Below are 12,596 nucleotides of genomic sequence, written 5' to 3' on the forward strand. Positions count from 1 at the left end.
ACTAGAACAGAACTAGAACAGAACTAGAACAGAACTAGAACAGAACTAGAACAGAACTAGAACATAACTAGAACAGAACTAGAACATAACTAGAACAGAACTAGAACACAACTAGAACACAACTAGAACAGAACTAAAAGAGAACTAGTTTGTTTATTCTAAGAACAAATTTAAACGTTTACGCAACATAATCAATATGCATCGTCATGTTTTATTTAAAAATCATTTTGTTTGTTACTTTTAAAACACGCAAAACTTTTATAAAAATTTCTAATTTACTTTAAACTATATTTATCATTTATAGATTAAGCAAATAGCTGAATTTTATAAATACATTTTTATTTTGAGAAAGCAAGATAAGAAAAACAAACAATTCACGTGAGTAAATATAGAAAAAAAAACAAGTGAACAGGTTTATTTTTTCTAAAAAAAATAATCTTAAGTAATGCTAATATTTGGTAAAATAAATCAAAACATTTGTTTAAAAAATTATATCAAATCAGTAGAAGAAGGAAATTCCACTTAAGATTTTTGAGAGATAATTGTAAAATATATTAGACTTTAATTGCTGATTAGAAAAAAGAGGGCACGTTTAGTTTGAAAACTATAGATTTCCAATTTATTTTTATATTAGAAGCCGGGTGCGTATGATTGATATTAATTATGAGTATTTTCATAAAATTCCTTATAACTTTGGTAATTTTCAAGCATTTTTAAATATTTAAACTTTTGCTGAAAGTAAACATATTAAATTATTAGAGAATGTATTTTAAACAAACATTTATTGTTTAAAAAAATACTTTTATTACCACAATATAAACAATATTAAATAATTTTCTTTATACTTTAATGACAACCGCTTATTTTTTTTCCTCCATATAAACTGTCAGCATACATTGCATACTTATATATATAATACAATTACAAAATAATCTGTTTAAATGATGAGTTTACTGTGCCGCCTATTATATGTAACAATTATTTTCAATTAACACTTGTTTAATGAAAAAAAAAACTGAATAATAGAGAACAAGATAAAGAAAAATGTGTAAAAATAAGAGAAGAAAAAAAAACGAAATAAACTTTAATTAAAAATTAATTAAAATAAAGTAAAAAGAAAAAAGTAAAACGTTTTTTTAAACAAATAATTTTTAAAACAAGAATTAAAAGAAAATATAATTTAATTGACATTAACATTGTAACTAATAAGTAGAGAAGAAAATAAAAGAAATTTTAATAAAAGAACACAAAAAATACACTTTTGTTAGAAAAAGCCTTAAAATAGGCTATAAACTTTTTAACATGATTAAGCAAAAATAAGCTTAGAAATAGTTAAAAATATCTTTATTTATTTCCCTTAATTATAAAAAAAATTTGTAAATTTTTTCTTTAATTACAAACTGTTGGTCGTTTCATTTTTAATTTCTTTTTTAAATAAACATTTAATTTTATTTGCTCTTAATTAAGAAATGTAATTAAAAACATCTGTTGCCTGTTGTTAATCTCAAATCGAAAATTTGTTTGTAATATTTATAAAATCAACAATAAAATTTGGAATTTTAATACGAGAAAAAAAAAACAAAATTAAAAATAAACAAATTTACAAAACATTAACAAAACACTAATAAACACAAAAAAAATTTGTAATAAAATACTAGAAATAACAGCAGTAAATTACAAAACAGATTTTTAAACAAATTTGAAAAAAAAATGTTCGTAAATTTCTCTCTTAGACCCACTGTATGTTAGCTAGAGGTATATTTTTTTTAAGTTGTCAAAAGCTTAACATGTATTCTATCAATGTGCTGAATTTCAACGCTTTAGCATTATTACTTCAAAAGTTATGCTAAAATAAATATTTATACTTTTGCTACAAAAAAATATTTTAAAATATTCCTTTTTAGGCCCACTGTAGGTCCATCTAGTATCATAATTTTATTGATTAATTAAAGCTCTATATGTTTTCTATTAACTTAACAAATTTCAGCGCAAAAGCATTAAAGCTTTAAAAGTTATATAAAAATTAACACAATTGCCCTTAAATTATGCCGAAATAACAATTAATACTTTTGCTTTAAAATTTTTTTCTTTTTAGGCCCACTGTATGGCCATTTAGTACCATAATTTTGTTGGCTAATTAAAGTTTTATATATTGTCTAACAACATACCAAATTTCATAACAATAGCATTACTATTTCAAAAGTTATTTAAAAATTTATACATTTAACCTACAGTGCGTATGATTGTTATTAATTGGATCTATTTTCACAAATTTGCTCATAACTTTGCTATTTAAAAAGGGATTTTAAAAGTTTAAACGGAAAATGAAAGCTGACACATTATATTCTTATTAAGGAAAAAGAAAAGTTTAAACAAATTTTAAAGAAAAACATAAAACAATAAAAAAAAAACAAATAAATTTAAAAATTTAAGAAAAATATTGGAATAAATCGATTATAAAAATAAAAATTTGAAATGAAAAAAACTATTTAACTTAAATTAAATTTTTAATTTAAAAAAACTAAAAAAAATCTTAACGAACAATCGATTATTCGAATAACCGAATAATATTATTCGAATAATCGAATAAAAATATACACGTAAATGAAATTATATTTCTTCAATAAGCAATTTTCTTTAACCAAAACTTGATTTTATGATAATTTATATTAAAAAATTGTACGAATAATCGATTATTCGTTTAACCGATTAAAATTATTCGATTATTTTTGTAAAAAAAATATTCATAAAACAAAAATAAATATTTTAAAAGTAAATGTTATTGCAGTGCTAATTAAAAATTAATAAGTATTAAAAGAATATTCGAATAACCGAATAATATTATTCGAATAATCGAATAAAAAATATTCGTAACTAAAATTTTATTAACTTGATAAGCAATTTTCTTTAACCAAAACTTGATTTTATGATAATTTATATTAAAAAATTGTACGAATAATCGATTATTCGGTTAACCGATTAAAATTATTCGATTATTTTTGTAAAAAAAAAATATTCATAAAACAAATATAAATATTAAAAAAATAAATTTTTATTGCATTGCTATTTCAAAATTAATAAGTATTAAAAGAATTTTCGAATAACCGAATAAAATTATTCGAATAATCGAATAACAAATATTCGTAATTTTTATTTTACTTCCGCGAAAATCAATTCTCTTTAATAAAAACCTTAATTTTATCATAATCTCTATTAGAAATTAGTATTTTTAAACGATTATTCGAATAACCGTTTAAAAAATATTCGAATAATCGGTTTAAAAATATTCCAAAATTTAATTTTATTGCCCAAATAATTTAGTTTCCTTTTTTTTTTGAAAATTTTTACTTTTTTACTTTTTGTAAAAATATGAAAACAATTTGTTAACAAAATTGAATTTTTCGGCCCACTGTGCTTTGGCCACAACATTATTTGTTAACAATTTTTAAAGCTTAACATGTTCTTAGTGTTTTTAACAAATTTTTTAAAACACTCTTGTGGTTTAATGAAAAGTTTTACAAATCTAAACTTTTATGCTTTAATTAGAACCACAGTGCGTATGATTGATATTAATTATGAAGTTATTTTACAAAATTCCTTATAACTTGGCTATTTTTGTAGGGATTTTAAAAATTTAAACGGATTTGAAAAGCTTGGAAATTAAACTTTAAGAAAATTTAGATGAAATTTGTAACAAATCTAAAGTTTTATGCTTATTTAAGAACTACAATGCGTATGATTGATATTATTTATGGAGTTATTTTATAAAATTCTTTGTAACTTGGCTATTTTTGAAGCAATTTTAAAAATTTAAACAGATTTGAAAAGCTAAGAATATGTACTTTAAGAAAATTGTTTAAGTAATATAACAATATTAACAAAATAAATGAAATTTTAACAAATAAAAACTAAATAAAATAAATTTTTAAGAAAAATTGCTTAAAAACAGAATTTTTTTTATTTTATTTTTAAAATAATAAAACTTTCTTAAATTTTCTAAAGTTTATAAACATTTCAACAAAACCCTTTAATATTATTTTAAGAGTTTTGCACAAAAAAATCACATAAAACAATATAAAATAAACAAATTTATAAACCAAGTTTTCTAGTTGGTCAAAAAAAGAAAAAAACTAATAAAACAACAAACAAACTTTAACTTTAAAAACTGTACAGCCTAAAATAATAAAACTCGTGGTTAAAAAAAAAAACCCTAACTAAAACTATAGCTACAACACCATAAAACAATAGTAAAGTAAGAAAACAAACTTTTGCAACATTTGGTTACAACATGCAAATCTAAATAAAAAATTTATAAACATAAATATTTAAAGTTAAAAGAAAACAAAAAAAATTAACACATGTTGCCTATAAATAAATAAAATTTTTTGGCTAAAATTAGGCATAACAAAAAGTAAAATAAAAAACTTTTGTTAAACAAATATTGAAAAGAAAATTTAATGAATCATTAAATTAAACTAAAACAGGAAAATTTAAAAAAAAATCTATATTTAAAGTTGTTCACTTGTTTACTAAAAACATTTCAAAGTTTACAGCTGTTAAATGAAATTTCACACTTTATATTAAATGCTCGAGAAAACTACACAACATTTTGTTTACTTTTAAAATTAAAAAAAAAAATAAAAAATAAATAAACTCTTATGAAAAAACTTAAGCAATATAATTACATTAACGGCTCAGTATTCATGTAAACAAATTAGTATTGCTTCGAACAACAGCAAAAAAAAAACAAAAAAAAATCAAACAAAGTCTTAAAAATTTTCATACATTCTAAACAAACAAAACAATTAAAATAAATCGATTTTCAATTTTTTGCTGTTGACATTAAGTTTATTACACTTAATACCATCATATTCTAATAATTTGTCTAGCTAGCAACTATTTCCGCCTACACACAGTTTCTCTATTAAAAAAAAAGCAAATTATCTTAAATAAAAACTCTTTAGAAAACAACACAATTTTTTCGGTTAGATAAAAAAGATTTTTTTGTTTAAAATTTATTTTTATGACTTTTTTTCTCTCTCTGTTGCTAATCTTATCTAAAGTGACGTCTGTGTGCAAAGATTTTGTGGAAATATTTAAGGAGAATAAACAAAAAAAAAATCTATAAAAAGTTTATACGTCAGAGTTTGTAGAAAATGAAATTTTGCAAATAAAAACTCATAATTGCTTAAAAGAAAGAATAGTTAAAAAGCAAGACAAACAGACTTAACAGGCGTTAATGAACTCATTTAAAGGTCTACTAAAGGGACAAGCTATCAGAAGAGTAAATGGCAAAAGTGATTTGATTAAATAAAACACAGACCACACGAGACATTTAGGCATTTGGACACTAATAAATCAATGTTAGCTTAATTCTAGTTGAGGTTTAGTTCTGTTCTAGTTCTGTTCTAGTTCTGTTGTAGTTCTGTTGTAGTTCTGTTGAAGTTCTGTTGTAGTTCTGTTCTAGTTCTGTTCTAGTTCTGTTCTAGTTCTGTTCTAGTTCTGTTCTAGTTCTGTTCTAGTTCTGTTCTAGTTCTGTTCTAGTTCTGTTCTAGTTCTGTTCTAGTTCTGTTCTAGTTCTGTTCTGTTCTAGTTCTGTTCTAGTTCTGTTCTAGTTCTGTTCTAGTTCTGTTCTAGTTCTGTTCTAGTTCTGTTCTAGTTCTGTTCTAGTTCTATTCTAGTTTTTTTTCTGGTTCTCTTCTAGTTCTGGTTCTGTTTTAGATCTCTTGTAGTTCTGGTTCGGTATAGTTTACAAAATTTTAATTTTGGGAAAAAATTTTTAAATGTTCGTTAGAAATTTCTATTCACACATAATTAGCGTTTATTTTTAAGTAAAATATAAATGATAAAACTATATTACTAAAATGCGTGTTAATGTATTTTTAAATTTTCTTATGTCTCTATTAAATTCATATTTTCCCTATACTAATGTATTTTTTTTTCTTAAACAAAAACTTATTATAATTTTCACTTAATACTCAAATTTATTGTTATAGTTTTTGGGTTATTTTTTTGTTGTCCACTTAAGGAAAGTGAAAATATGAAAAAAATTATAATAATTTCTGATAATAATAAAGATTTTTCAAAAGCTATTAAAAAGAAAAAATAAAATTTAAATTTCACTTTTACAGCTTCTTATCAATTGTACCCGCATACACAAAAACACCTTCTGCTACGAAAAACACAAAAACTTGAAGACAATAGTTAATGGCTTTATTAGAAGAAGAAATGTTTGAAAAATTAAATATGAATTGATAAGACTTAAAAAAAACTAATAAAAAAAAATATCTTTTGAAAACTGAAAGTGTAATTAATGCTAAATCATGTTTGTCTTTTTGTTAGAGAAACAAAATTATCAATCAATTTTATTTAATAGATTTTTAGGATGTATCACATTTAAGTTTTTATCTATTATTAATAACATATTTCTTTCTTCAGCTTTCTTTTTCTAGTGGTTAGCTTTTAAACGTCAAAGGTTGACACTTGTCTATTTTAGCGTTTTCTATAGCCCATTTCCACTTTAGAGTCATTTGCCATCAAGTCCAGCTTTCTTCTTTTATTTACTATAATAGCAAAAAGTGTCAAGTACAACACGCATTTCCACTCTTTTCTTGTCTGGAGTGCAAATAACGTTTTTTGGTTTTTTCTCTAACGATCACTATTGAAATTTTTTGTTTGCATAATTTTTTTAAATAATAGTGTTTGCATTAGATGTTGTGTCTGGTTGTTAGTTTAAAATACCATTTAATTAAAAATTTGTACCTACAACTATTTTAACTAATTTTAAACTCTATTGTTGCTGTAAAGTCTAACTAAAACCTAGACATACATATACACCTAAAAAAGGTGACACTTACTTAGTCATGACAAGGCAGTGGGTAAGAAGAAAGGAAAATCTTCCTTGTAATGAAAAGTGGGTACTAGTTCAGTTCTAGTTTAGTTATAGTTCAGTTCCAGTTCTAGTTCAGTTCTAGTACAGTTCTAGTACAGTTCTAATACAGTTCTAGTTCAGTTCCAGTTCTAGTTTAGTTTTAGTTCAGTTCTAGTTCAGTTCTAGTTCAGTTCTTGTTCAGTTCTAGTTCAGTTCTAGTTCAGTTCTAGTTCAGTTCTAGTTCAGTTCTAGTTCAGTTCTAGTTCAGTTCTAGTTCAGTTCTAGTTCAGTTCTAGTTCAGTTCTAGTTCAGTTCTAGTTCAGTTCTAGTTCAGTTCTAGTTCAGTTCTAGTTCAGTTCTAGTTCAGTTCTAGTTCAGTTCTAGTTCAGTTCTAGTTCAGTTCTAGTTCAGTTCTAGTTCAGTTCTAGTTCAGTTCTAGTTCAGTTTCTAGTTCAGTTCTAGTTCAGTTCTAGTTCAGTTCTAGTTCAGTTCTAGTTCAGTTCTAGTTCAGTTCTAGTTCAGTTCTAGTTCAGTTCTAGTTCAGTTCTAGTTCAGTTCTAGTTCAGTTCTAGTTCAGTTCTAGTTCAGTTCTAGTTCAGTTCTAGTTCAGTTCTAGTTCAGTTCTAGTTCAGTTCTAGTTCAGTTCTAGTTCAGTTCTAGTTCAGTTCTAGTTCAGTTCTAGTTCTAGTTCAGTTCTAGTTCAGTTCTAGTTCTAGTTCAGTTCTAGTTCAGTTCTAGTTCAGTTCTAGTTCAGTTCTAGTTCAGTTCTAGTTCTAGTTCAGTTCTAGTTCAGTTCTAGTTCAGTTCTAGTTCAGTTCTAGTTCAGTTCTAGTTCAGTTCTAGTTCAGTTCTAGTTCAGTTCTAGTTCAGTTCTAGTTCAGTTCTAGTTCAGTTCTAGTTCAGTTCTAGTTCAGTTCTAGTTCAGTTCTAGTTCAGTTCTAGTTCAGTTCTAGTTCAGTTCTAGTTCAGTTCTTGTTCAGTTCTAGTTCAGTTCTAGTTCAGTTCTAGTTCAGTTCTAGTTCAGTTCTAGTTCAGTTCTAGTTCAGATCTAGTTCAGTTCCAGTTCAGTTCTAGTTCAGTTCTAGTTCAGTTCTAGTTCAGTTCTAGTTCAGTTCTAGTTCTGTTCTAGTTCAGTTCTAGTTCAGTTCTAGTTCAGTTCTAGTTCAGTTCTAGTTCAGTTCTAGTTCAGTTCTAGTTCAGTTCTAGTTCAGTTCTAGTTCAGTTCTAGTTCAGTTCTAGTTCAGTTCTAGTTCAGTTCTAGTTCAGTTCTAGTTCAGTTCTAGTTCAGTTCTAGTTCAGTTCTAGTTCAGTTCTAGTTCAGTACTAGTTCAATTCTAGTTCAGTTCTAGTTCAGTTCTAGTTCCGTTCTAGTTCAGTTCTAGTTCAGTTCTAGTTCAGTTCTAGTTCAGTTCTAGTTCAGTTCTAGTTCAGTTCTAGTTCAGTTCTAGTTCAGTTCTAGTTCAGTTCTAGTTCAGTTCTAGTTCAGTTCTAGTTCAGTTCTAGTTCAGTTCTAGTTCAGTTCTAGTTCAGTTCTAGTTCAGTTCTAGTTCAGTTCTAGTTCAGTTCTAGTTCAGTTCTAGTTCAGTTCAAGTTCAGTTCTAGTTCAGTTCTAGTTCAGTTCTAGTTCAGTTCTAGTTCAGTTCTAGTTCAGTTCTTGTTCAGTTCTAGTTCAGTTCTAGTTCAGTTATAATGATTTTTCAATGAAAATTTTTTGCCTTGGAAATTTTTTAATCCTGTACTACTGTTACTGGATTTTTGTTCCCCAAAAAAAAACCTATCTTAAATTGTCTTGGGATACCGAAAATTGGCTCTTGTTTAAATATTTTTTTTTCTCTAACAGTTAAGAGTTTTTGTTGTAGTTTTAGCTACCGTTTCCTCTACTAAACATTATATGCTGCAGACAATGTTTTATAAGACTCTTTTCTGCAAAGTTTGTTTTAACTTTTTTAATTGAAAAAAAAATCTTTAGACTAACTCCTTAGTTCAATTTACAAATTTTTGTAATTTTTATTTTATTTTTTTTTTTGTTTGTTATTGTTGCAAATTTTACACAGTAATTAGCAACAACATGCAATATAGAGTAACAAATAACAATAACACCGACATCACCAACGCCACCACCACAGCCGCCATCAGTATTTAAGAAAATAGCCGTTTAACTAACTAGATATGTAACTAGTTAGTTCGTTACTTATTTAGTTAGTGTATGCTGGTAATCTTAAAAAAAACCATTAAAAAAATTTTCACTAAAAAAACTTTGAAAAAGTCAAAGGTATTTTGTTGTTAAATATGTCGCTGTGAATTGTTTGCGAATAAACTAAACAACGAAATTTAAACTTAATTGACATTTAACTACAATTTAAAATTTTTGCTTAAACTATTTGTTATATTTAAACTAAAACAAGTTTAGTTAAAAGTTAAGCTAAAATAAGTAATTGAGTACTAATAAGGAATTCGATATATAACAAATATAAATTCTCAACATTTAAAAGTATAACTTTAAAATTAAACATAAAACGTTAATATAGAACTGCTAATTATGTATGATATTCCACAAAAAATACTTATATTTAATCAGTTATATCTTTCGAGAAAAATTAGCAATAGAACTTAATATTAAAACTTTTTTTTTCCATTTTTGTCATTTCCCTTTCATTCTTTAACGCTAATCATTACATATTTACTTTTTCATATTATTTTATTACTATAGTGTAGCTTAGTTTTTACAACCACAAGAAATTCTAAAAACAAAATTTGTTAAGTTCCTTATATCCTTATTAAAAACGTATGAATGTTTCATATCATTATCTTTAACTATGACATTTTAGTGTCAAACTAAACAACACTTTTGTTTCGACAATGTAACAGAGATGAGTATGACTAGTTAATACTACTAGCAAAAGAAGAATAACCATTTCGCAATAAGAAACTGAACTATCACCACTCATTTTAAGTAGAGAATACAAAATCCAGACTATTAAGGATAATCATCTATCTAGCATTACATGAAGCAGTAATAAACTCATACATTAACCCAACAGAACTTTTATTGGCATCTTAGTTTTGTTCTAGTTCAGTTCTAGTTCAGTCCTAGTTAAGTTCACGTTCAGTTCTAGTTTAGTTCTAGTTCAGTTCTAGTTCAGTTCTAGTTCAGTTCTAGTTCAGTTCTAGTTCAGTTCTAGTTCAGTTCTAGTTCAGTTCTAGTTCAGTTCTAGTTCAGTTCTAGTTCAGTTCTAGTTCAGTTCTAGTTCAGTTCTAGTTCAGTTCTAGTTCGGTTCTAGTTCAGTTCTAGTTCAGTTCTAGTTCAGTTCTAGTTCAGTTCTAGTTCAGTTCTAGTTCAGTTCTAGTTCAGTTCTAGTTCAGTTCTAGTTCAGTTCTAGTTCAGTTCTAGTTCAGTTCTAGTTCAGTTCTAGTTCAGTTCTAGTTCAGTTCTAGTTCAGTTCTAGTTCAGTTCTAGTTCAGTTCTAGTTCAGTTCTAGTTCAGTTATAGTTCAGTTCTAGTTCAGTTCTAGTTCAGTTCTAGTTCAGTTCTAGTTCAGTTTTAGTTCAGTTCTAGTTCAGTTATAGTTCAGTTCTAGTTCAGTTCTAGTTCAGTTCTAGTTCAGTTCTAGTTCAGTTCTAGTTCAGTTCTAGTTCAGTTCTAGTTCAGTTCTAGTTCAGTTCTAGTTCAGTTCTAGTTCAGTTCTAGTTCAGTTCTAGTTCAGTTCTAGTTCAGTTCTAGTTCAGTTCTAGTTCAGTTCTAGTTCAGTTCTAGTTCAGTTCTAGTTCAGTTCTAGTTCAGTTCTAGTTCAGTTCTAGTTCAGTTCTAGTTCAGTTCTAGTTCAGTTCTAGTTCAGTTCTAGTTCAGTTCTAGTTCAGTTCTAGTTCAGTTCTAGTTCAGTTCTAGTTCAGTTCTAGTTCAGTTCTAGTTCAGTTCTAGTTCTAGTTTAGTTCAGTTCTAGTTTCAGTTCTAGTTCATCTGTCAGTTCTAGTTCAGTTCTAGTTCAGTTCTAGTTCAGTTCTAGTTCAGTTCTAGTTCAGTTCTAGTTCAGTTCTAGTTCAGTTCTAGTTCAGTTCTAGTTCAGTTCTAGTTCAGTTCTAGTTCAGTTCTAGTTCAGTTCTAGTTCAGTTCTAGTTCAGTTCTAGTTCAGTTTAATTTAGTTCTAATGACTATCTAAATTTTTGTGTTTTTTTATTCTTTTTATAACAAATACAAATTTTTTGAGTGACCTCTCACCAACACTACTGGGTAAATATTGCTGTAAATGTAGTGGGTTAAATCCAAATGTTATAGTCAGTTATTTCGCCATATTTGTTGGTGTTAATGTTAATGTGAAAGCAGTAGTAGTAGTAGTAGTTTTAGAACATGTACTTACAAATTCCATTTGATGTTATTAAGAAACAAACAACGACAAACATTAAATGTAGGAACAAATACTATAACTTTATATATATATGACTTTTTATATACAAAATATTAAGAAAGTATTTTTATGATAATGATTTTAAGAGTTAAAGCGGCAAATGAACTAATAATAATTGGTTTTATGAAAATCCTTAGCTAGCTAGATATGCCCTGACAAAATTGTTGTCTTTCTACCGTCATGAATCATTACAAAATTATTTTTGAAGCAGTAATAAAACTATATATTCGGTCTTAAAGCTTTTTATGTTTGGTATTTTTGTCTTATTTGGTATTTTGTCTAACATATGATTAAAATCATAAATTACTCATAAAAAAGCACGAAATATTTGAAATGTAAGAAAAACCTTTAATTTTCAAAGAAATGTGTTTTTATTTTCATAACACTGCATTAAAACTCACACATTGATGTAAAAATCGTCTAAAAACATATGTGAGGTATATGAATGAGTTGAGATATTCTTTAAACAGAAAATAATAAATGGTTAAATCTTAACAATATAATAACGAAACTTGTAAGTTTTTGTTTTTTAAGGCAATAACACAACAAGATCATCATTATTATCATCATCGGGCTTACAAAGAGTTGAAACAAAAAAATCTCATGCAATAGCAACACCATCAACAGCCAACAACAGCAGCTTAGCATTATCTTCACAATATTTTTATGGTGTTTTTAGACAAGGCGATTTTCACATACTCCAACATAAATATACAAAAGTAAAGACGTTTGTATGCACATACAAACAGTGAAAAATATAAGTAAACAAACGGTTTTCTTAAGTTAAGTCTTTAGTCTAATATATAGGCTAATATAGTCTTCACATAGACTACACTATAGTATATAGGCTGTAGTCTATAGACTAGACTATAGAAAAGACTAGACTATATACTAAAAAAAGACTAGACTATAGATAGACTAGACTACAGGCAAGACTAACCAATAGACTAAACAATAGACTAGACAAAAGTCTAGACTTAGACTAGACTATAGCATAGACTACAGACTAGACTATAGACCAGACTATAGACTAGACGAAAGACTAGACGAAAGACTAGACTTAGACCAAACTGTAGACTATAGACTAGATTAAAGACTATAGACTAGACTATAGACTAGACTATAAACTAGACTATAGACTAGACTATAGAATAGACTATAGACCAGACTATAGACTAGACGAAAGACTAGATGAAAGACTAGACTTAGACCAAACTATAGACTAGACTATAGACTAGACTATAGACTAGACTATAGATTAGACTATAGACTAGACTATAGACTAGACTATAGACTGGACTATAGACTAGACTATAGACTAG

The 12,596-nt window shown here is 26.5% G+C and overlaps 1 protein-coding gene across 1 annotated transcript in view; it reads left to right on the forward strand.

The window, feature by feature from the left end:
* Window positions 1-12,596, forward strand: part of LOC124421034 (probable basic-leucine zipper transcription factor H) — a 20,869-nt gene that overhangs the window by 553 nt on the left and 7,720 nt on the right. The window lies entirely within an intron of this gene.

The sequence above is a fragment of the Lucilia cuprina genome, chromosome 6 (genome assembly GCF_022045245.1).
Source record: "Lucilia cuprina isolate Lc7/37 chromosome 6, ASM2204524v1, whole genome shotgun sequence".
Lineage (NCBI taxonomy): Eukaryota > Metazoa > Arthropoda > Insecta > Diptera > Calliphoridae > Lucilia > Lucilia cuprina.